The 22,696-nt window shown below is 41.0% G+C and overlaps 1 long non-coding RNA gene across 1 annotated transcript; it reads left to right on the top strand.

The window, feature by feature from the left end:
- Positions 1–410: 410 nt before the first annotated feature.
- On the top strand, positions 411–13,412 carry LOC112917695 (uncharacterized). Its single transcript, XR_011997681.1, has 3 exons — positions 411–522; positions 11,226–11,414; positions 12,123–13,412. It is a non-coding gene; the product is annotated as an uncharacterized lncRNA (long non-coding RNA).
- The last annotated feature ends 9,284 nt before the right edge of the window (positions 13,413–22,696 follow it).

Here is a 22,696-nt window from a genome sequence, read left to right as displayed (position 1 = left end):
TCCGGGGCACGGCTTCGGCCCAGGCCGCCGGGCACCCAGTTGCAGAAAGTAGCAACTTCCCCTGCGGCGGCGCCGACGGGCGCTCATTTGAATGCGCTTCCTCTTGGCGAAGAACAAAGGTTGGAGCCGGAGCCCGGCAGCGCGGAGGCAGGAAAGTACGCGGCGTGTCGAGAGAGAGACCCACGAGAAAGGGAAAGGGGAAACACCAGTCCTCGGGCGCTGGGCTTTTTTCGACTTTTCCTTTAAAAAGAAAAAAAAAAAAAAAGTTTTTCAAGCTGTAGGTTCCAAGAACAGGCAGGAGGGGGCCGAGGCGGGGGGTTTTGCAGAACGGGCGGCCGGTCGGTTATGAGTCACAAGTGGGTTATAAAAGGGTCGCACGGTCGCTGGCGCGGGCTTCCTGCGAGCGGCCGGCCACGCCGGGGCGGGGCGGGTCGGGTCGGGTCGGGCCGCCGGCAGCCTGGGGACCCAGCGGACGCCACGACACAGCGAGAGCGCGGGGACAGCGGAGCCGCCGGCCGCCAGGTACCCCCCCGCGCCCCGCGCCCCGCGCGCCCTCCGCGCCCTCCGCGCCCCCCGCGCGCCCTCCCCGCGCCCTGCGCCCCGCGCGCCCTCCCCGCGCCCTCCCCGCGCCCTCCCGCGGCGGCCCCAGGGGCGGGGGCGCGCACGTGGCGGCCGAGCGAGCTCCCGTCGGAGCGGCGCTGTCCGCGGGCCCCGGGAGGAGAGCGGCGCGGGGAGCGGGGAGCGGGGAGCGGGGCCGCCCCAGTGCGCGGCTGCTGCGCCGAGGTCCCCGCGCCGGCCTGGCGGAGCCCCCCCCCCCCCCCGCCCCAGCCTCACCGCCCAGGACCAGCTCCGCTACCGGGGCCGCCGGGGGCGCGCAGAGCACACTTGCGGGGCCGGCAGCGCGCAACACGTGCCTTTTTTTTTTTTCTTACTTTTTTTCCTTTGCTTTTCAAAAGCAACTTCATAAGAGGCCTTAATTAAAAAAAAAAAAAAAAAAAAAAAAAAAAAAAAAGGCCGCAGCGCGCAGCACCCTAAACGTCTCCTACCGAGGTCGTCTTTCCTGGACGGGAGGCCGCAGCCCAGCCTGCAGTGAACTCCGGGATCGGTTCGCTCCCGGGGGTCGGGGGAGGCCAGTTTGTCTGCACAGCTCGTGGGCTCTCCTGCTTTATCCTCGTAAAGCCCCTGTGGGCGCCTGTGCCCCACACTTTGCAGCTCCAGAGGGCGGGCCGGGTCTTTCGAGTTTTGTAGTTTTGTGGATTTTTGTGTCGTTGCAAGCAGGCAGAGGAGTCCGAGGGAAGCTAGGATTGCTGAGCTTGACGGCCCCGACAAGGGGAGAAACGGGAATCCAGTCCTAAGACCCTAAGACGGGAGGGAACTTGAGGCCCAGAGAGGTGAAGTTACCTCTCCAGTACCGCACAGCGAATCTGGGGTTCCTCTATTATCTGAAGAGGCCGAGGGTATCTAGTGATGGTCATAATAGAATTTATATTCTGGGTCAAATAGATACGCTTAAGTGGAAATAGACTTTTTACATCATGCTATGTGGTATTTCAAAGCCCGAGTCACTCAGTGTGTCCTGAAGGAGGGCCTCCCTTCTATAGATGGCTTTAACATAATGTATGATCTAAATGAACTAGGGCAGCCGAGCTTTTAATAATCGTAGGACTGATCTTTTGAAATGGGCATGTATATTTAAGTGCTTATCTGTGTGAGCAGGAATGTACGCTAAAAAGTTGACAAGGCGACTTCCTGTGCATTGTCTTATTTGATAGTCATAATGATAGGAAACTGGCAGGGCAGGGGGTGTTATGCCCATTTTGCCCATGAGGACTCGTGGCTCACAGAATTTGTGTTTTCTCTGCGAAGGTCGTTAGGTTCTTAGTGTAAAGCCTGCCGTGAGGCGCACCTGTGAGATGTGGGATGTTGGGGAGTGGGGGGACTCGGCACATTAAGCGCTGTCAGTTCAGGCTCATTTCCATCAGACTTTTCTGTCTCCGTGATTTCCTTCAGAGGACCCAAGCGCATTCAGTAATTACTTCTGCTGCCCGGGCTACTCCGTAATGGCCTGTAATAATAATTAGGTTCCCTCGCCCGGCCGGTCAGCTCACCTTGACTGCAGGACAGAGCTGCCTAACCACACACCACACGTGTCAAGAAAGAGAAAACATGACCACTGGCCGAGACCCGTTTCAAGGCAGAACGGTGACACTTGCACAGATTCCTCCTCTGTTTTTACCTAACTATAAGGAAATGGTATACTCTAGTGGCCTTTAAAAAAACAAAATCCCTGAGTGCCACATGCTCTTCACGGGAAGGCCATCATCACGTTCTGTTTGCTCCCAGTCACCGTGCTGGACACTGGAGAGGAGCCAGCATGACCAAACAAGTGACAGCACCTACCCTCATGAATCTAAAAAGTCAGAGGAGGCAGGGCTAACAGGAGATCGCCCTGGAAGCTGACCTGTCAGGGACCTAAATACTTAAACTAGGATGTGCTGTGAATTTTGTCATTCTTTACTTTCCAGTGGCCAACACGGAAAATAAATAACCTTCATCTTTCTTTATAGCTCGTTAGTCTGTGAATCAAAAAAATCCACTCCCGAAAAGCCCCCTAGGTTTCAACTTTTGAGAACCTTTTTTTTTAAATCAACTATTTTATGTCATGACCAAGCTCTGCTGTTCAATCTAAAGGAGATTTTTCATTTTAAAGTATTAGTTCTGAAGGCCTTTTTCCTACCTTAAATCTGATGGAAGCTGTGTATGCTTTTCTCAGAAATTTTAAGAAGAGAAAATATGCATCCTCACACACAGTCTTGCATTCATGTCTGTGAGCTCCAGGCTTCCTTGAATCTCAGCTGTGACCCCTCTGGGGTGGACTTTCATAATCCCTCTTCTAAACCTAGGAGAAGTCAATAGCTTGAGTGATGGAAGTGGTGTATGGACTCTTACCTTCCACCGAGACAGAACACCTCTGTCCTTGACTAGTTGGCATCTCTGCATTTTTATGAGTCACTGGCTGTGAATCATAGCTGAACTATTGATTTTAGTAGCTTTTCAGTTTTGGTGATGGGCCTGCAGCCCACAGTGCAAAAGCCTGGTATTATGGGAAGGGCACCAGCCTGAGAACCATAGTAGGTTCTAGTCCCACCTCTGTGCAAATTCCTGTGCTGCATTCTTCTCATCTCTAAAATAGGCGGCTGGGACTGAGTCATTCTTAAAGTCCCTTAAACTGATGAAGAAATTCTATGATTCCAGCATGACTACCACTTCACTTCACTTTCAGTACTTCTTCTAAGACATAGTCGGACTCAGTGAATTCATATCCTCTCTGCCCAAAAGAGAGTCAGAGTAAGTAAGTACCAGGATAACTGGCTGGACAGTGTATGGTTGTCTTTCACTATCTTACTGGCTTCAAAGCTGTCACACATTGGCTGAATTTGGATAGAATAAGAAAATTGTGAAACGCTTCTTCTCATGGAGAAGCGTTAAAATCTTAGAAGTCTCTCTTTATTCCACCTTTGCACTGACATCTTGCTTATACGTATTCCCTCTATCTCAGTCTCTTAAGGAAAACACCACTCTTAATTTGATGACTGCTGTGTAATTGTCACCTGCCATGAAACACTGAAGCTCTGCCATCAGTCTTGTCTTTGGGTTTGCAGTAGTCAGGGCCAAAAGCACACTTATCCTCCAAGTAACACATCACGCATCTGAGCAGTTCAGCATCCTCGCCCATGGCTACAAGACTGAGCAATGGAAGAACAGTGAGACAAAAGGCACAGGTCCCACCCCTACTCACGATGACATGCTAGCCAGCAGAAGAGACTTAACATCAGTCAAGTGGCATGGCTTGAGACAGACTGTGCCAATTCGGTACCGATTCTGAAAAACAATATCCACATGTGGGGCAGAAAGATTAGTGAAGATTATCAAACAGCTGATTTAATGAAATTGTGGAGCTGATGTTTGGCTAAGGTGAAATGAAATACCATGACGTTTGTGGAATTCTCCATAATGAGCATGTTCTCTATACAGTGGAAGTTTCCGGCTGTCCTAACAAAATGCTATGCTCCTTTATGTTGCTCAGCTGCCGTCGGGCCAGCATTGCAGTTTAGAGCGTGGACACCCGTGCTTAATGGCTCAAGTTTGTATTCTAGTAGGGCGCTTGCCTGCCCATTCTAACTTGGGGCAGATTAGTGAGTGCCCCTGCCCGCACCCTGACCCTTAGGGCCACCAAGGACAAATGGGGAGGTGATAAAACTCATCCCCAAGGCTGTGATGAGGAATAAGAAGTCAAACTCCTGCCTGGCCCAGAGACCCATATAAGTGTTTGCAATTAGTTTGTATACCTGTATGATCTTGCATATTTCAAGAACCCAATTTGGAAGGTGAGATACAAAGACAATTTGAGAAAGTGAAGTGTATAGGGACAAAATGATCTCTAGAATCCTGACAAGGTAAAATCTTGGTTGGTTATAAAGAGTTTTTTAAGAGTTTCATAATATTTTTTTTCTCCTTAATCCAAAGAAAAAAGACACTTCAGAAAATTCCTAAGGAAGCATTTTGGTGGTGTACCTTTATGATTGAGAGATTAAGGTACCAAAGAATTATTTTCGTTTGACTTGTATGTGTTGGTTGATAATCTCTAGTTTATATCATGATTCAGTCATTTAGTCGTGAGTGTATCTTGTACTTTTCAAATGACAAGGGCAACAGGTAGTAGGGGGACAGGTACTTTCAGGCCCTAGCAGGTACTTGTGACTGCTGCCGCTAGTACCGCAGCTAGCATCCACTGAGCCTGGGTTATGAGCCTCACTCCCACCCTCAATGTTTCATGTTCATTGTGTCATTCCATCTTCCCAATAAACTTTTGAGTCAGTTCTATCACTATCTCCATTTTTAAAGCAAGTAAGACTTAAAGAGTTTAAATTCCCAAAAATCACACAGCTGGGAACACGTTCGAGGTCAAGAATGGAACCCAGACAGGTTGAATGCAACAGAGTAATGACACTCTGAGACCCTCCACATGGACTTACTAATTGTTAACACTTGTCACATCTGCCTTCATTCACTCTGTCCCTATCCTTCACCTCTCTCTGTTGATGTCTGTATCATCTCTGGCATCTCACCTCTAAATGCTTGGACACATATCTAGTAAGGGCACACTCCTCCACAATGAAGTGAAAACACATATTATGACATCCAAGGGTGGTTTAAAAAAAACAAAAAACAAACAAAAAAAAAAAAACAGGAACCTAAGTTTACCCATAACTTCAGATGATTATTTCTGGTAGGATTCTCCAGCTTTATCCTATAATGATCAAACTTTGTGGACTGACATCCAAGCCTGGAATCCCCTAAATGTAAGTAGTCCATTACTAATGTGGAATATCAACAGACCTCATTTATATATTTCCACACTTATAAGCTTTTACAACACTGATTCTCCAAGAATCTGCATATTAGTTCAATCTCTCTGAAATGCTGCAGTGCCAAAGCCAAGCCGGTTGTGCAGACAGAAATTCCTTTGAAGTACGCCAGGTGTCAATCTCAGAGTGTCAGTCGTGTATCAAGCACTGGGGTAGGACCCAGTTTCTGCCCTCAAGTACACCTCAGCACTAGGGAAGAGACAACAAATAATCACAGCGCAGTGTGAAGACAGCTGTGGTGGAAGTCAGAGGCAGGACTAACCACGCTGGGGGAGGTAGAGAGAGAGAGAGAGAGAGAGAGAGATGGTCACACCAGGAGCCAAAGAGGGACCCGCCTCCAGGGGTTTGCTATCGGTGAGGGAAAGAAATAAGGCAGGGTGAGTGAATCCATATCTGAGGAGCAATTTGAAGTAGGTAGACCAGTTCCTAAGTGTACACAGGACATTATATTTCGAGATGAATTTCAAGGAGCACCAATCCTGACCTTCATTCGGTGTGTTAAGACATGAGTAAAACGCTATGGGAGTGTAAGTCATAAACGGTATGGTGTCTGCCTTATAACAGGGTATTCCCATATGTAGTAAGAAAACTAATTTTTAAGCAGGCAAAACCAAACCTTTAGTTTCCAGAACTTGCTCAGTTTGTCTGACATCGTTCCCAGTACACAAATCCTTCCTTGTTTGGAGCCATGATCATGTGTAGAAATAGAAACACGTAAGTTGTGGCTTGGAGAAATAGGAAAGAGGACTTTTCCTAGGATGCCAGACATATGGGCCCCAGTACAGGTAACCGACAAACAGGTTATACATAGTAAGTTCCAAAGGAGGCATTTTGTTGAAATTCCATGTTGAGAATAAACACTATGAACTCAGGTAGAGGAGGAGGAGGAAGTCTCTTAGAAAAGGTAACTCTTCAAGTGATGACAGAGCACTCCAGAGTTGGTAACTGCCATCACGTTTCCTTTCTCCCTGGGGGAACTGAGGGTAGGGGGGTAAAGAATATTGAAAATAAATTATAAACAAAAATAGAAAATTATTACTATAATTCTCTTCATGGAAGTATATTTGAAAGTTTAAGTGGTTAGCATGTGGAGAACCTTTTGAGAACTTTTGAAAGAAGAATGGCCATGATTTAAAGCAAAACAATGCATCTCTCTTCTGAGTTCTCTCCTTCCTGCCCCTTGTTTTTGTCCATATTTGTTTGATAACATTTTCCCCAAGTTTTGGGCTGGCAGCTGAGCTGTTGTGAGGTTGGGGTGTTGAGGAAGTGCCCCCTCTGTGACACACTGACTGAGGATGGGGGGGCTGGACTCAAGCTGCCTCTGGACCTACTTCTGCTTCCTCCACAGAATGGCTCTGGGGGCAAATACTTCTAACCTGATTTTTTTTTTCCACATTCTTATCTATAAAGCGAAGGTATTAATCACTGTCCACAATAAATTTTTTGGGAAGGCTGCTCTGCTTGTACATAAGATCTGTAAGTAGGTTTCAGTAAAAACTTCCTGGTTTTAAAACTGGGAAAAGCAGAATAATCCTCTAAGGTCCAGATTCTTTCTTGTTTGTACGTTCACAGTAAATGGCCACTCAGTATGATGTTTCCATAGTGATCCTGTGAATTCCACATTGGCTTTCTTGTGAGACAGTTCAAAAGTATGTCACACTTAGTTTTATGTGTTAATATTATTACTGGCATATATCTTTAAAACATTCATTTTCTGTATTTCAAAATACAGAAAGGTATGTTGTACTAAAGCTGTTTCATATGCAAACCAGTCTTTTCAATAAGGAGCTCTTAATTTAGAAATGGTATTTTAATTAAAGAATTCATAATTAGGATGCCTGGGCGGCTCAGCGGTTAAGCGTCTGCCTTCACCTCAGGGTGTGATCCTGGAGTCCCAGGATCGGATCGAGTCCCGCATCTGGCTCCCTGCATGGACCCTGCTTCACCCTCTGCCTCTGTCTCTGCCTCTCTCTCTGTCTCATGAATAAGTGAATAAAAATATTTTTAAAAAATAAAGAATTCATAATTAGAACTATTAACGGATGTTAGATTTTTGTGAAAATAGATGACAGAGAGAGTTGATCATTTTTTCCCCAGGAATGGCTTATACTGGGAATTTTTCTTAAATGTAAGAAAAAAGCTAATGATATAAAAAGTAATCTTACCATTCACCAAGAGGTCAGGATATGGATGACTCTGACAGAACAATCCATTTTACTTTTAGAAGATGCATTTGTATGCTTTTGAAGACTTGACCCCAGTTACTTACCATATGAATCAGTATCAGGTGAACTCAGGTGAATTCAAGAGGAAACATAATATTCTTTGCCTCATTGCCTAACATCACAGAGGTTAACTTGAAAATTGATTACTAAGGTGTAACAGAATAATCATAGAAAACGTGATTTCAAAAATTCACATAAATAAACAGCTTAGGAAACCAGTCATTTGAACATTACTTTTGTCACAATCCTCAAGGTAATTATGAAGAGTTACTGAGAGACTCAACACTTTCTAGGAGATTTTAGACCAATGTAGGAAGCTTAAAAAAAAAAAAAAAAAAAGGGGACTGAACTCAAATTCAGGTGATACTGTTCTAAATACTCAATCTGTGACTGTTCTAGGCTGGACATGAAAAGGATTGGCTCTTGAACTATTTGAAGTAAATCCTCATCTCTCCTCTAAATCATTCTTTATCCCTTTAAAACTTATCCACCCTGAATCCTGTCTCCTCAGTCCTTGATCTCTGCTTTCCAAGATGACTTAGCTAACTAACCTACTAAGTAAGTCAAAGTGCCAATAGGAGGGGCTCCAACTCAACCTTTTCCTCCCTCTGCAGATAACTTCTTTCCATTGCAAGAACTGCTCACCTGAAACCTTACCTGCCACCTTGCTTCTCCCACTCAAAGGAGATGGTTCTAATGTAAGCGGAAGGAAAGGGAAACACTGTGACAGATGTAGAATTTTTAGAGGGGCAGGTCTTTAAGAAATCATGTTAGCAGCCACCTTCATCGTTTGACCTTAGGTCAAAATGGTAATCAAGAAATTGTCATCACAAAGATTAACTGTGACAGGTCCAAGTTTTCTCAGGATCTTGATCTTCACATACCTGTATTAATCTTCACTGCTTACTTTCATGACCTAAACCAAAATAAGCAACTTCAGAATATAGGGAATCAGAGTAACTTCTGGTGGGAAAGCAAGATAATGCTTATAATGCTTTCTTAGGCAATTATACACTAGTTGCTTTTAGTGATTGGATCCAAATAGTGTTCAACATTGAGTTCCATTTTAATGATTATGTTTTGACTAGTATATAAGAAAATTAAGTAAATGTGGGAAACACTTAAATTATCTGAATTTAACCATTTTAATTTTCAAAAGCATAATTACTTTTCACCCATTGAAATGGCTTTGGACTAGAATTTATACTGCTATATCAATCAATCTAGGATCATGCCTTTCAGTAGAAATTAGTGTACATTTACTTTGTAACAACAAATTAATAGTTTCCAAGTACTTGCATATTTCAGGATGCATAAACTCATGATGGCTTGGTTATGAAATTCAACCACTGTGACTCTTTTTTAAAAGAAAACTATGGCATGCAGTTCTTTTGATATGCAAATATTAAGTAGTGGGTGCTGAGAATAAGAAAAATGGTAAAATATAGAGACATATAAGATTGTGGAAGGATATGACTTAAGATTCATTATGAAAAGAAGTCCTTAGTGACAAACTTCTGTTCTGAATATATAGCTGATACCATCTTTCCTAGCAAATCAGCAAGGTAAGAATAAAAGGATTGAGGTGCCTGGCTGGCTCAGTTGGGAGAGCATGCAACTCTTGATCTCAGTATTATGAGTTTGAGCCCCACGTTTGGTGCAGTTTACTTTAAAAAAAAAAAAAAAAGTATATGTTGAAATCATATGGCCCTCCTCAAAAAAAAAAAAAAAAATCATCATTTAGAAAAGCTTACTTTGAGGAAAAATTTCCCAGAGCGCTCCCTTCAGTTCTTACTACCAGAGGAAAAGAAGGCCTGCCATATGATGAAAGATATCTAGTATTTTTATCTAGTATATATCTAAGGTTTCATAGTGGTAGATTTTTATCCAAGGTGAGAATGGATAGTTTCTTTGAAGTCTCAGATTTAACTTGGAACCTATCTTCAGCAATTGAATAGAATTGTGCAATAGTAAAGCTTATCTTGACAATGGATGTGGGCCTAATAAAGTATGTGGAGTGAGGGGGGTCTGAAATAGGTCTTCAGAACCACCACGGTCAAGACTCCCACTCTAATTTATATTGTATGATCCAGATAAATTTATATTGCTATACATTGCAAATTATGCTTGTCACAGTTTTATCAAATGCTTAGCAGCCATGGCTGTTGATTGCTAGGTCTAGAATTGTGTCCAGTTCTTACCCTGCCACTCTGCCACTCTACCAGTGGAGTAACTATATTCATTCCTCATTGCCTCGTGACAGCATTTTCTGCCCAACGTCTTGGCTATATTAGACCAGGCTTTGTTTCCTGTGATCACTAGTTTCCACTCAGACACACAGCAGTTCTGTTGTTGGCTAACTTGGTTAACAAGCCTAGTCAAAAATACTGAAAGTGAGCACAGCTTCAACAGTAATGAGCCCTCTGGCCAATCTCATGTCTAAAAGTCTACTCAATATACTTTTTAAAAAGCTATTCCAGGATATTTTCTCCTTTCTTCTGTTTACCAGGGCTAATGTTTTCTATCTCTTGTTATGTTGTCTTAAATGAGATTTAAGATTGTGTAGTAGCATCGGACAAATTGCTCATTCTGCGCAGCCTTAGGAATTCTTCATGCCTGAGAAGTCTGTCTTGGTACATAGTACCGCGGTTTTCTTTTTGAGCACTGAGATCAAAAGATGCACGATGCTTTTCATTTCAGCATACCTTTATAGAGTTTGAGCCAATAAAAAGAAAGCTGTTAGAATGTTTAAGACAGCATAGCACATTGTGAAAAACACTTGCCACTTTTCTGAGCACTCTAATCAGGCAATTTGTGACAAAAGATGAAAGAAAAAAATCCAGTTATCATACTAAACGCATTTTTTTTAAATACCTGTGCTCAGATGTCATCTTGAAAGAATAGGAGAAAAATTTCTCCTGGGTAGAATAGTATGCAAACAATTTACCTTCAACACAAATTAGACATAGCTCTTTAAGAAAGGGTTGAATTATATTGGTTGGAGAGGAACCAGCATAAGGATATTAATATATGTGGAGTATTTACTGTATCTAAGGCACTGTGGATGGGGGGGTAGTTATTTTTATAATCTTTACGGACTGAAGAATCTGTAAAAGGTATTAAAATCCTCAACTGACATCATTTAATTCAAAGCTTTTCAGCTTTAAGTTAATTCATCTCAAAAAAACACCAAAGGTAAGAAAAAAAATTACTATCAGTAAGAATGATATATTTCCTTGGTTTGGAAATTTCCAAACCACAATATTCAGCCCTGTCAAAATACGTTCATTGGGGAATTTTTAACTTTATAATTTCTTTTGAACTTAATCACAGTTTTACATCTAGCTGGTTTCATGATTAAATAAAAAAGAAGGTGATTCCCCTCTTGCACTGAGGAGACCACATACTTGAATGATACTGTAACTTCTAGGCTCTGCTATAGTAACACTGCAACCAGAAGCATGTGGGAGAAATGTCACTTTATCTGAGAGAGTAAAATCAGACTCAAACAGGAAGTAGCAAATTCATCTTTTTCTTTTTTCTTTCTTTTTTTTTTTTTTTTTTTTTTTAGTCCACTCCTTGCTGAAGACAAGAAGTTCGAGAAACAGCACCTTTTAAGTCCTACTTCCTTTACGTAGACCAAAACCAAAGCCACTGGGGGGTGCTTTCCCCACAGGACTCTCCAAAGAGCAGATGGGGCCATGCTATGATGGATTCATTTGTAGGAGAGACCCCCATTGCCTGTACCCTAGGAAGAAAGGTAAAGCCTCAACTGTTTACTACTGAATAAAAATCTAGCCCAAATTCAACCTTTATAAACCAGGTGGATTCAGGTTTAGTTTTCACAAATCATAAAATACTCTTTTGAATATTTGGGCCCTTTACTTAAATTATCTGGTTCCCAGGTAAAAACTTAAATCAAAAAAGACAGTAGTGCCCGAACTCATGATCGCCTCTTTACATTTTAGCATTTGGTGACTTCAAAGAGTTGTTTTGGTTTTTTGTTTTAAAAGAACAGGCTAGGGACTCCTGGGTGGCTCAGTGGTTTAGAGCGGCCTTTGGCCCAGGGCGTGATCCTGGAGTCTGGGATCGATCCCCACATCAGGCTCCCTGCATGGAGCCTGCTTTTCTCTCTGCCTATGTCTCTGCCTCTCTTTCTGTGTCTCTCATGAATAAATAAAATTTCTAAAAAAATTTTTTAAATTAAAAAAAAAAAGAACAGGCTATGTATGTATAAATAATCCAGAATTTGAAACATAAGTTTACCTTCAAATATACGTAAAGGTAAAAATGTCTTTTTATCACCTCGTTTCTCTACCTTTTTCAACAAATTACTTCCTAGGATTTCATGAGCTAACCGTCTCCCTTAAAAGGAAAATAAAGTCTGTTTTTGCTCTCAGATTTATATTCCCTTACTCCAGCATTATAACTACACACACACACACAACCATTTCTCTCTCTCTTGCAGGTGCCGCAGACCAGGAAGGGGAAATCTGTGGTTTAAATTCTTTATGCCTCATCCTCTGAATGCTGGAGGCTTGCTGTAGGCTGTATGCTGTTAATGCTAATCGTGATAGGGGTTTTTACCTCCGACTGACTCCTACATGTTAGCATTAACAGGGTATGATGCCTGTTACTAGCATTCACTGGAACATATTGCTGCCGTGGGAGGATGACAAAGAAGCATGAGTCACCCTGCTGGATAAACTTAAGACTTCGGGCTTTATTATTTTTGTGAATCATAATCTGGTCACCAAGATGTTCCACCTTAAGTTTTAAGAGAGTAAGATCATTCAGATTTATCAGCAGCATTCTGAATGCAAACATTTTTATGTGAACCTTCAAGCCCACATCTTTTGTTTTTATCTTTAGTGGAAAACATATTCACATCCTTTGCATCAAACTTATGGTGTTTTCATTAGAACTGTTCAGAAGCACTTTTCATAACTCAACTGACAGAAATATGGACTAAACACATTCTGACACAATCACTAGAATATCTTTGTCATTAAAAATTAGAAGGACTACTACTCTCCAGTTACATACAAATAAAAATTGTCTGGCAACATTTTTAAACAGATTTTACAAATTGGCCATATTTCCCCCTCATTTAACAATTTTCTATTCAGACAACTTTAGTTTGAAGTTAGCACTTTTATGTGAATCTGAAGGGGGAACTGTAAGGCTATGACAATGAATTTTTTTAATAAAATATTTTTTACCAATTAGCATGGTAAATGATGTCTGAGAGGTAGCCCCTGTCTTTTCCCTACAAGAGACAAAGATTTGATTTTTTAAAAAAATTCATTTTTGAAATTAAGTCCCAAATCTAGGTTCAACTTTAATAAGCTTCGCCACATAACCATGTCGTCAGGCCAGAGAATCCACTTTTCATCTCTAAGCCTGTGTCTTCATCCACAGAAAGGGGCTAACACTTTACAAGGTCAGTTTGAAATAGAGAACTATTTGGTAAAATAGCAAGTGTTACATTAATGTTTTAGTAAAATTCATCCAAGAACTAGTCGCTTCCCCCACTTTGTTAGAGAAAAGCTAATGATTTAATTTACAGAATTGTTCAGGTTTGGACTTCTTTGCAGTTTTTTTTTTCCATAATTGACTATATCATTTACAAATAAATAGTTAACTATAATTGTTAGCATATTTAGTGTATATTTGTATTAGCAACTCTTCTAGCAACATTTTGTCAGTTATGCACTGTAACCGAATAAACCTCTTTTAGTCCTTAGTTGATTTAAAGTAATTTGTTATGGCCTTTTTTCTTTTGCAAAGTACAAACTGTAATTTCAGAAGTCATTTGTACAAAAAAACAAACAAAAAAAAAACAATGGAAAAAAATTATGAGAATACCAGGGGGAACGATCCTGACCCCTAGGACATGGTATTCTCATCTGAAGGCATCCCCTCAGCCTGGCAAACATTTGCGTTCAAGATGTGTGTGTTGCCAAGATAAAGTTCTCCTCTTAACCCGTGGAATGAACATTTGACTCCAAAGAGCCCTGAAGTAGGTGAAGTAGGTGCGTCCCTTGAAGGGAGTTTCCTCAGACTACCCATTTTATCTGCGCTGCTCATCTCTAGTTGGAGTCCTTGTTTTGAGTTCCAATTCTCCAAAACCCTGCCTGCTACCTCAGCCAGAATGTTAGGCCTGTGAATATCAAAAAGGCAACATAAGAAAAACTGTGCTGTGAGGGGCACCTGGGTGGCTCAGTCCATTAAGCACCAACTCCTGGTTTTGACTTAGGTCATGATCTTAGGGTCCTGGGATTGAGCCCCACATCAGGCTTCTGCTCAGTGCAGAATCCACCGGAGATTCTCTCTCTCTCTCTCTCTCCCCCCTGACCCTCCCCCTGCTCGCACAATCTCTCTAAAGTAAATCTTTAAAAAAGAAAAGAAAAACTGCACTGTGAAATGCTTTATTTCAAGAGCGCTAGACTACATGAAACTTGGGTGAGTTCCTTAATCTCTGTGTCAGTTGTCTCACCAGTGAAATGATGAATCTATTTCTGAAGGATGATGAGCTTGGTGAAATAGTGCATGTAAAGAGCACAGTGTCTTATCATGCATTACATGTTAAATGAACACTAGCTTTAACACTTCTATATTTCAGTCATTGAATCAAACGGTCTCCTGTAGCACATCTCCCCGAGGACACTTAGCTCCAACCTAACCATAATCCCGTGGTGAGAACCGAGATCTGCCAGGGTCGCTGGGTTTTCTCTGATGCCCAGCTCTCCTCGGCTGCTAGTTCCTGATCTCCCAGTCTTGGAGTCCTCCTGACCAATATGTTCAGCCGTGCCAAAAATTCTTGGAACATGCGTAAGACTGAGTGTGTGTTTAGGTTGGAGGAAGGGGTAAGTAGCAGAGAAGTGCTTGTGTGTTTTGAAGTGACAAACTAAGGGTAGCTGAAGTGAAAGTGGGTGCTGTGGCAGATGGAGAAGGTAAAAGGAACTTGATTTTGTACACAGAATGCTGAATGAATTGAGTGAAGCATGACATCATGCAGGACATGGTTTCTTTAAAAAAAAAAAAAAAAAAGCAAACTTGAAGAATATCAAGAGGGTTGCCTAGGATCTGACCCACTTCCCCAGAAACCTGCTGAATTAGAGACTATTCACTGTCACCAGTAAGACTCAGGAGCTAAAAAATTAAAGAGGGGGTAAAGAAAACAAAGCCAAGGGATTGAAGGATATATAGAAAACATGGAGTATTAGAATTTTTCCAAAAATAAAGAGATGACCAGTACTTTTGTCAAAGAAATTTGGGGAAAATTTCTGAAGAGGCAAAAAAAGCTTGAAAAAATTAGTAAATTGGAAGCGCTCAAAAAAAAAAAAGCTGACCCATTAGGTGGTTTTCAGGTAATATTGACGAGAAAACAATGAAAACAACAAAAAAACTGGTACAAAAGAGTTCAGCTTTGCACTTTGGAATTCAAATTCTTTCCTGGCAGTAGGGATAAGGAAATAATGTACACATAAAGGGTCTGGGGCTTTCTTCTACTATTATAATGGATCTAAGTATTCCAGTATTAGTCTGTACCTGGTTAACACATATATTCCTAACCGCTCAAGTAATGGATTTGTTTTAGATAGATTTATCAAATATCATTCTTCCACTGTTCTTTGCAGTGCTAGTCTGAACACACTGCCTCATAATTTATTGTGGTGTGTAAATGACTGCACTAGAAGAAGTGTATCCTTGAGGGTCCATCCGCCGTCTTGCAGATTTATGTCATATTCAAATGTTTACTGATTTAATCACACCATTATTATTCCAAGTCCAATTGTAAAAACAAGTTTAAATATAATGAACATTTCACGCTATGCCCATGGGCTCCAAGGGGTGATTTTTAGTAAATAAAAGGTCATTACAGCAAACAAATGACTGAAAAATTCTACATTTACTGAAGAGCTAGTGCAGTAATTCTTACTTTGGAAACATGTCCAGGTGGAGGCTTCCAGGCTCCCGGTGCAAAGCTTCTGATTTGTAGTGAAGCTCAGGAAACTACCCTCTTATCAGGCTAACCAAGTGATCCAGAAGCAAATGGTTCACAAGCCAACTCTGAGAAACAGTGGTTTATACCCAGCACTACTGATGACATGGCAACTAGGAATGACGCCCAACAGAAATCCTGCAACATACAGATGCAATTCTGTTGACTGTTCACACACTGTTTATTCTGTGTAAGGACAAGTTCTGCTGCATGGGTGGAGTGATGAGGTGCCAGGTCCTTGATATCTTTGGGGGATAAACAGCCATTACATTTCAGGGCCTATTATCCTTCTCCACCAAAAACATGAATAACCTTGGACTAGCCATGCCCAAACTATCAGCTGCTGCTTAGAGCGGTCATTAGGGAAGGTCAGTGAGAGGATCAGGTGCCAGTTGCTGTCTTGGAAAGAGTAGGTTGACTGATGAAACAACCACAAAATGTCACTGCCATCCTCACTCATCCTGTGCTGCCAAAGCTTCACCAATCAGGATATCCAGTCTCCACTTAGGAATATCCTATCCTTTCCCAAATGCTGACAGCTCAACAATTTCTGATCCTTTGGCCTGTGCCTAGCACATAGGAAAAGCTGGAAAGGCTTGCACCCAGAGTGATCTTTCTCCTCTGTTCTCCCAAAGTGCACTTTGTAGCTCTCCTATAAAAGTGCTTCAAGCTTGTGCCCCACATTTGCTATCTGTGTATGTCTTGTCCTCTTTTCTAGATCATGAGTTCATATGGGAAAGAAATACCATTTTATACTTGTCTGTATCCCACTGAGCTCAGGGCCTTGCACAGTTACTTACGTGGAATGGGGAAATGTATTCAAGTCTCCACTGACTGAAAATACAGCTTGTTCTGATGTCGGAGACTACCTGTACCTGGCATATGTATGTCTTGACTAAAGGGACTGTTTTTCTAGTTGACCTGTATGAACTCATTACAGACAGCTCAAGCATCAATTTGGCTTTTTTCCCTAAATTCCCCAGATCAAGAAGGCCATCTCCATACTCATTTTAAGAAATTCCATTATTGAAAAAATATATATGAAAGTTTGTCCTTTTAATCTCTACAGGCAGGCTTAAAAATAACACCCAATTTGGAGATCCCTTAGAAATAATATCGTAGCAATAACCCCTCCTAAAACTCTTCTCTATTTTCCCTTTTATTCAACATATTGTAACCATGTATGAAACCTTAAATCTGCTCATTGGATAAATTTATCCTTAAGAGGATGTTATCTATATTATCAAAACTTAAAATGCACATACTTTTTTGACAAACAGGATCACCTATTTATATTATATGAGCAATTAGGTGGCTCAGTTGGTTAAGTGTCAGACTCTTGGTTTTGGCTCAGGTTATGATCCCAGAGTCGTGAGATCAAGTGCAGAGTCTGCTTGAGATCCTCTATCTCCCTCTGCCCCCTCCTCCCTGCTTGTGCATGTGTGCTCTCTCTGAAATTAAATAAATCTTAAAATAAATTAAATTTTTAAAATTTGTATCCTAGAACTACAAGCACATGTGTATAATCATGCATACAAGTTACTAATTGAAGCATTACTTTAATACCAAAAATTAAAAATCAACCATTAAAAAAAAAAATTTAAAAAAAAAATCAACCATTAATAGGGACTGATAAAATAATGTTACACATGTAGATGGAATACTATATACTGAAAGAATAGAAATAAAATGTGTAACTCCTAAAACAGAAAAGGAGGGGGCACCTGGGTGACTCAGTGGGTTAAGCATCTGACTCTTGATTTTGGCTCAGGTCATGATCTCAGGGTGGTGAGATGGAGCCCACAAGCTCAGTGCTAAGTGGGGAGCCAGCTTAGGATTCTCTTTCTTTCTCCACCTCTATCCCCAGCCAGCCCATTCACAACTTCCTTCTAAAAAAGAGAGAGAGACAGAAATAGAGACAGAGAGAGATACACTCTTAGGAAAAAGAAAGAGAAAATAAGGAAAATCAGATCAATTTAATACATGGCAAGAAACAAGAATAAAAAAAAGAAATAATCACAGTAAAATATACATGCATTAAAACTTATCTATTAAAATACAGTAATTCCAAGACTTGGTTTTAAAAGAAAATAACAGTTTCATGCTGTTTGCAAAAGAGACTTGAAATATAATGATCAAAAAGAAAAAAGTTGAGAGTAAGGGGGAGTAAGTAAGTAAGCAAATACCAGGAAAATACTAACAAAACCCCAAGGTAATAACAGAACCAGATTAAAGAAAAAATAAATTAAGGAAACCAGATTAAAGGGGATGAAATCATTATGAGGGATACAGAGGATCCTTATTTAATGATAAAAAGAAACACTTTGCCAGCAAGTTATAAAAACTCCAAACCAGAATACACGGTGCTAACAAAACAGTCTCAAAATATAAGCAAATACTGATTTAATTACAGCAGAAATGGTAAAATCCACAATCATTACAGAAGCATGGATTGAAGGGAGAAAAAAAAAGTTTCCTCTATGCTTTTTTAAAAGAGAAAACCTAATCCATAATGATACAAAAAGCTGAAAGGAATGAAAAAATATTTACCAAATCCTAAAGAAACCTCATGGAGAAATTTCAGTATCAGAAAAACAGATTTAAGACAAGTGGCTCAGAAACTGACAAGCTGATCCTACAATAAACACTAAGATGTTTAAAAAAGAACAGTAGGTAAGGCCTCATCCTACCAGAACTCTGAACGTGTTAGCTATAATAAGGAAAACTGTGTGACAGTGGCACAAAGGCAGACAAATGGGCCAGTGAAGTCCATCTGGGCAGGTAAAGGAATCTGATACATGAGAGTGCTGCATAATCACACAGTCAGCAGAAAAGAAATGGCACAGAATAACTATCCATGTGGCAGAGGGGGGATTCAAAGTTAGATTCCTTCCCTCACTCTATATGCAAAATTAAACATCAAGCATACAACTAAATGTGAAAAACGAGACTTTAAAATATTTCTTAAAAATACAAAACAATGCCTTATTTTTTTCTTCAAGTTTTTATTTAAATTTCTGTTGGTTGGGACGCCTGGATGGCTCAGCGGTTGAGCATCTGCCTTCGGCTCAGGTCCTGATCCCGGGATTTGGGATCGAGTCCTGCTCGAGCCTGCTTCTCCCTCTGCCTATGTCTCTGCCTCTCTCTCTTTCCGTGTCTCTCATGAATAAATAAAATTGTTAAATAAACATGTAATAAATTAAATAAATTCCTACTAGTTAACACCCAGTGTATTTTATTTTCAGGTATAGAATTTAGCAATTCATCACTTACATACAACACCCCATGCTCCTTTCAAGTTAGAAAAGGCTTTCTTGAATTTCTTAAACATGTATAAATCTTAAAAGAAAAAAAAAATGGGATAATTTTGACCACATTAAAAATAAAGATAGCACAAAGTTAAAAGGTAAGCCAGACTAGAGAGGATATTTACAGTAACAAAGGTTTAGCTTTCTGAATACATAAAGAACTCCTATCAAAAGGACCAAAGATCCAGTTTAAAAGAAAAAAAAAGAAAAAAAAGGCAAAGGCTACATACTGGTAACTCACAGAAGAGAACACCTTCTTGGATAAAAAAATAAAGTGAAAAGATGCTCATTGTCGCTGGATTTTCAGTATTAAACAAACTGAATTAAAAGACAGGATCAGGGGATCCCTGGGTGGCGCAGCGGTTTAGCGCCTGCCTTTGGCTCAGGGCGCGATCCTGGAGACCCAGGATCGAATCCCACGTCGGGCTCCCGGTGCATGGAGCCTGCTTCTCCCTCTGCCTGTGTCTCTGCCTCTCTCTCTCTCTCTCTGTGTGTGACTATCATAAATAAATAAAAATTAAAAAAAAAAAAAAAAAAAAAAGACAGGATCAGGCATAGGCCACCAACCTGAACGAATGATAAGTGTTTGTGAGGGAGACGGTAAACAGAACCACCACTGCTGATAAGGAGTAAACTGGTACAACTATGGTGGTGACTACTAACATTTGGCAAAGTTGCAAGTGCATGTTCCACTTCTGGGTACATACCCTACAGCTGCTGTCAAACGTGCACACAAAGAAATATACACAAGAATGTTTTCTTTTCATGATACTAAAAAGTAAAGGGGCACCTGGCTGGCTCACCTGGTGGAGCAGGCAACTCTTGATCTCGGGGTTGTGGGTTCAAGCCCTGTGTTGGGTGCAGAGATTACTTACAAATATAATCTTAAAAAAATTCTAAAAAGTCAAGACCATCTGCAATGGCCATCAATTAGAGCAATTAATTGTGGGATTCATCATACAATGGGATACGTGTACGAACACGTAGACTGTACGTAGACTAGCTCTACACATATCAACATGTTAAATGTGAGAACATGATGCTATGTAATAAGTTTTAAAGGGATATGTACTGTGAGACCAATTATGCTTAGTTTAAAACAGGACACTATACACGGTAAATCATGAAGGGTAAGGATATGCACAAAAAGGACAGTAGCTCTTGGAAGGACATGACAACAGGGAGATTTTCAATGGATAGGCAGCTTTTTGTTTATTTAAAAAGAAGGATCTGAAGTAAATAAGGAAAAGGTTAACAGTGGTTAAATCTGGGTAGTGACTATATGTCAACACTCTTGGCTGCAAACACCAGGATCTGCTCTAGCCAGTTTAAGCAAAGAACAAATGGCTGGCAAATGGGCTCAGGCTTGGGGATCCAGTTACACAACTTTGAAAAATGCCATTACACCAGAGTTGCTGCAGGGGGAGAAGTACAGAGCATGGCCCACTTCATGCCGCCAACTGCCTTGAAAGCCACAAGTCACTTCTCCCCTAACAAAACGTGCCACTCTATCTTCACAGAGCCACATCCAAAGTTCATACGTCTAACTGGTGACCTCGGATGCCTGTCTGAGCCCCCAGCGACAAGGAAATTCTGGAAATTACGTTTCAGTCTTCTACTTGGTTAGATAAGATCCATAAAGTGGGAGGGTCACCAGAGTAGATATTGAAGCAGTGCTAGGTACCCAAAAAGCAGGACAAATTCCACTCACACGGGGATTAAATCATTTTCCGTATTTTCCTGTATGCTCCAAATAGTTCATATTAAAAAAAAAAAATCAAAATACAAATCCACCAAGGGTATGGAAGAGGAAAGCAGCAGCAAATTTCCAGGAATTTCCAAAAGACGTGACTAATATAACAGTAGAGGATGTCACCACTTAGAATATTAAGTGGAGGGAGCCCATCACAAGAGAGAACCAACCTGCCCAGATGGGCTTGGAGAAACTCAAGACGTGTAGAAAACAGAAGAGGAGCTTAAAAGAAAGAGATTAAAAGTCTTATACAAACCAGTTGACCTTGACCCCACATCTCCTATCTCCAAAAACAGAAGGATATGGATTCTGGTCTTTCCTCCCAGGTAAACTATTGGAGGGATCTCATGAAATAAGTGGAATATGCTCTCTGCTCTGAGAAGAATGAGAGCAGTCAGTATCTGTCTGTCACCAAGACACAAGATCTTTTCTTTCTAGCATTTAGAAAATCCCCATCGTAATAGCCAATGTCGGTGACACAAGTTCAATTAAAAAGATTAGGATATAAAAGCCAAAAAAAGGGGGGGGGGGGCAAGGGGGATACAGAAGACCAATATGGAAGATCCAAAATCCAACTACACACTATTAAACAGAAAAAGGGAATAAAATATTTAGAAAGAAAAATCTTCCTAAGCTCAAGAGATGTTAAAATTAAAAGTACCACCTGGGCAGCCTGGGTGGCTCAGCAGTTTAGCGCTGCTAGGGCCCAGGGTGTGATCCTGGGGACCCGGGATAGAGTCCCACGTCGCACTCCCTGCGTGGAGCCTGCTTATCCCTCTGCCTGTGTCTCTGCCTCTGTGTCTCTCATGAATAAATAAAATCTTAAAAAAAAATTTTTGAAAGGACCAAAGAGAATAATTAAAAACCTAGATACAGATAAAAATTTTACCACTTTATAACACCAAGAACATTAATATCCTAAAAGTATCCAGTGTGTATGCATGTGGGTGTATGGCAGGGTGGGTGGTATGAAGAAGGCAGGGTTGCAGAGAATAGTTTATATGAAAAAGGAACAAAATCAGATGGGTATCAGTCTTTTTCATTAGCAACATCAGATGCCAAGATCCTTGAGTTGCTTTCAAAGTCTTGACAGAAAACTATTTTTCTTTTTCTTTTTTTTTTTTTTATTTATGATAGTCATACAGAGAGAAAGAGAGAGAGGCAGAGACACAGGCAGAGGGAGAAGCAGGCTCCATGCACCGGGAGCCTGATGTGGGATTCGATCCCGGGTCTCCAGGATCGCGCCCTGGGCCAAAGGCAGGCGCCAAACCGCTGCGCCACCCAGGGATCCCAGAAAACTATTTTTCAATCTACAATTCTCTACCTAGCCAGTTGATCCAATGTAAGTTGCCAAAACTACTTTAGACATGCAAAGGCTCACCTCTTAAGACATTTTTCTCAAGATGTAATTTACTATGGACTCCAGCACAATGAAGAAGTTAATAAAGGAACAGGAAGATATGGTCTCTAAAAGTAGATTCCACCCAGGGAAGAAATAAAATCTTTAGAAGAAACCTGTGCACTAAGGCCAGGAATAAATTTCTTAGCAAAAGTTTTTAAAAGACTGATAATCAAGACTTGCCCCAGGCACGGGGAAGCAGGCACTCTTCACTGCTGTAGGGACAGCCATGTGGCAAAATCTTTTGGAAGCTAAGATCGGATAGTACCTGCCAAAAATTCTGTCAGAAATCTATTCCTACAAAGTATTTATACATGAGATGGTGCAGAGCAGTACATGAGATCATGTGAGTGTAGTTACCTGGATCCAAATTCCAGATTTGCTACTGGCCAGTTCTATGGTCTGTCAGTTTCCTCACTTACAAAATGGAAATGCCTTCTCAACACATTGTGAGGATTAAATAAGAGACTCCATGTGAAAGGCTTAGTTAGCATCATGGCCAGTATATAGGAAATACTAAATTAACTTTGTAAATCCTCAGCTAATCTATCCACAAAACACTTGCCATTGTACA

The sequence above is a fragment of the Vulpes vulpes genome, chromosome 15, assembly GCF_048418805.1.
Source record: "Vulpes vulpes isolate BD-2025 chromosome 15, VulVul3, whole genome shotgun sequence".
Classification (NCBI taxonomy): Eukaryota; Metazoa; Chordata; class Mammalia; order Carnivora; family Canidae; genus Vulpes; species Vulpes vulpes.
This window is presented reverse-complemented; position numbering and strand designations above follow the sequence as displayed.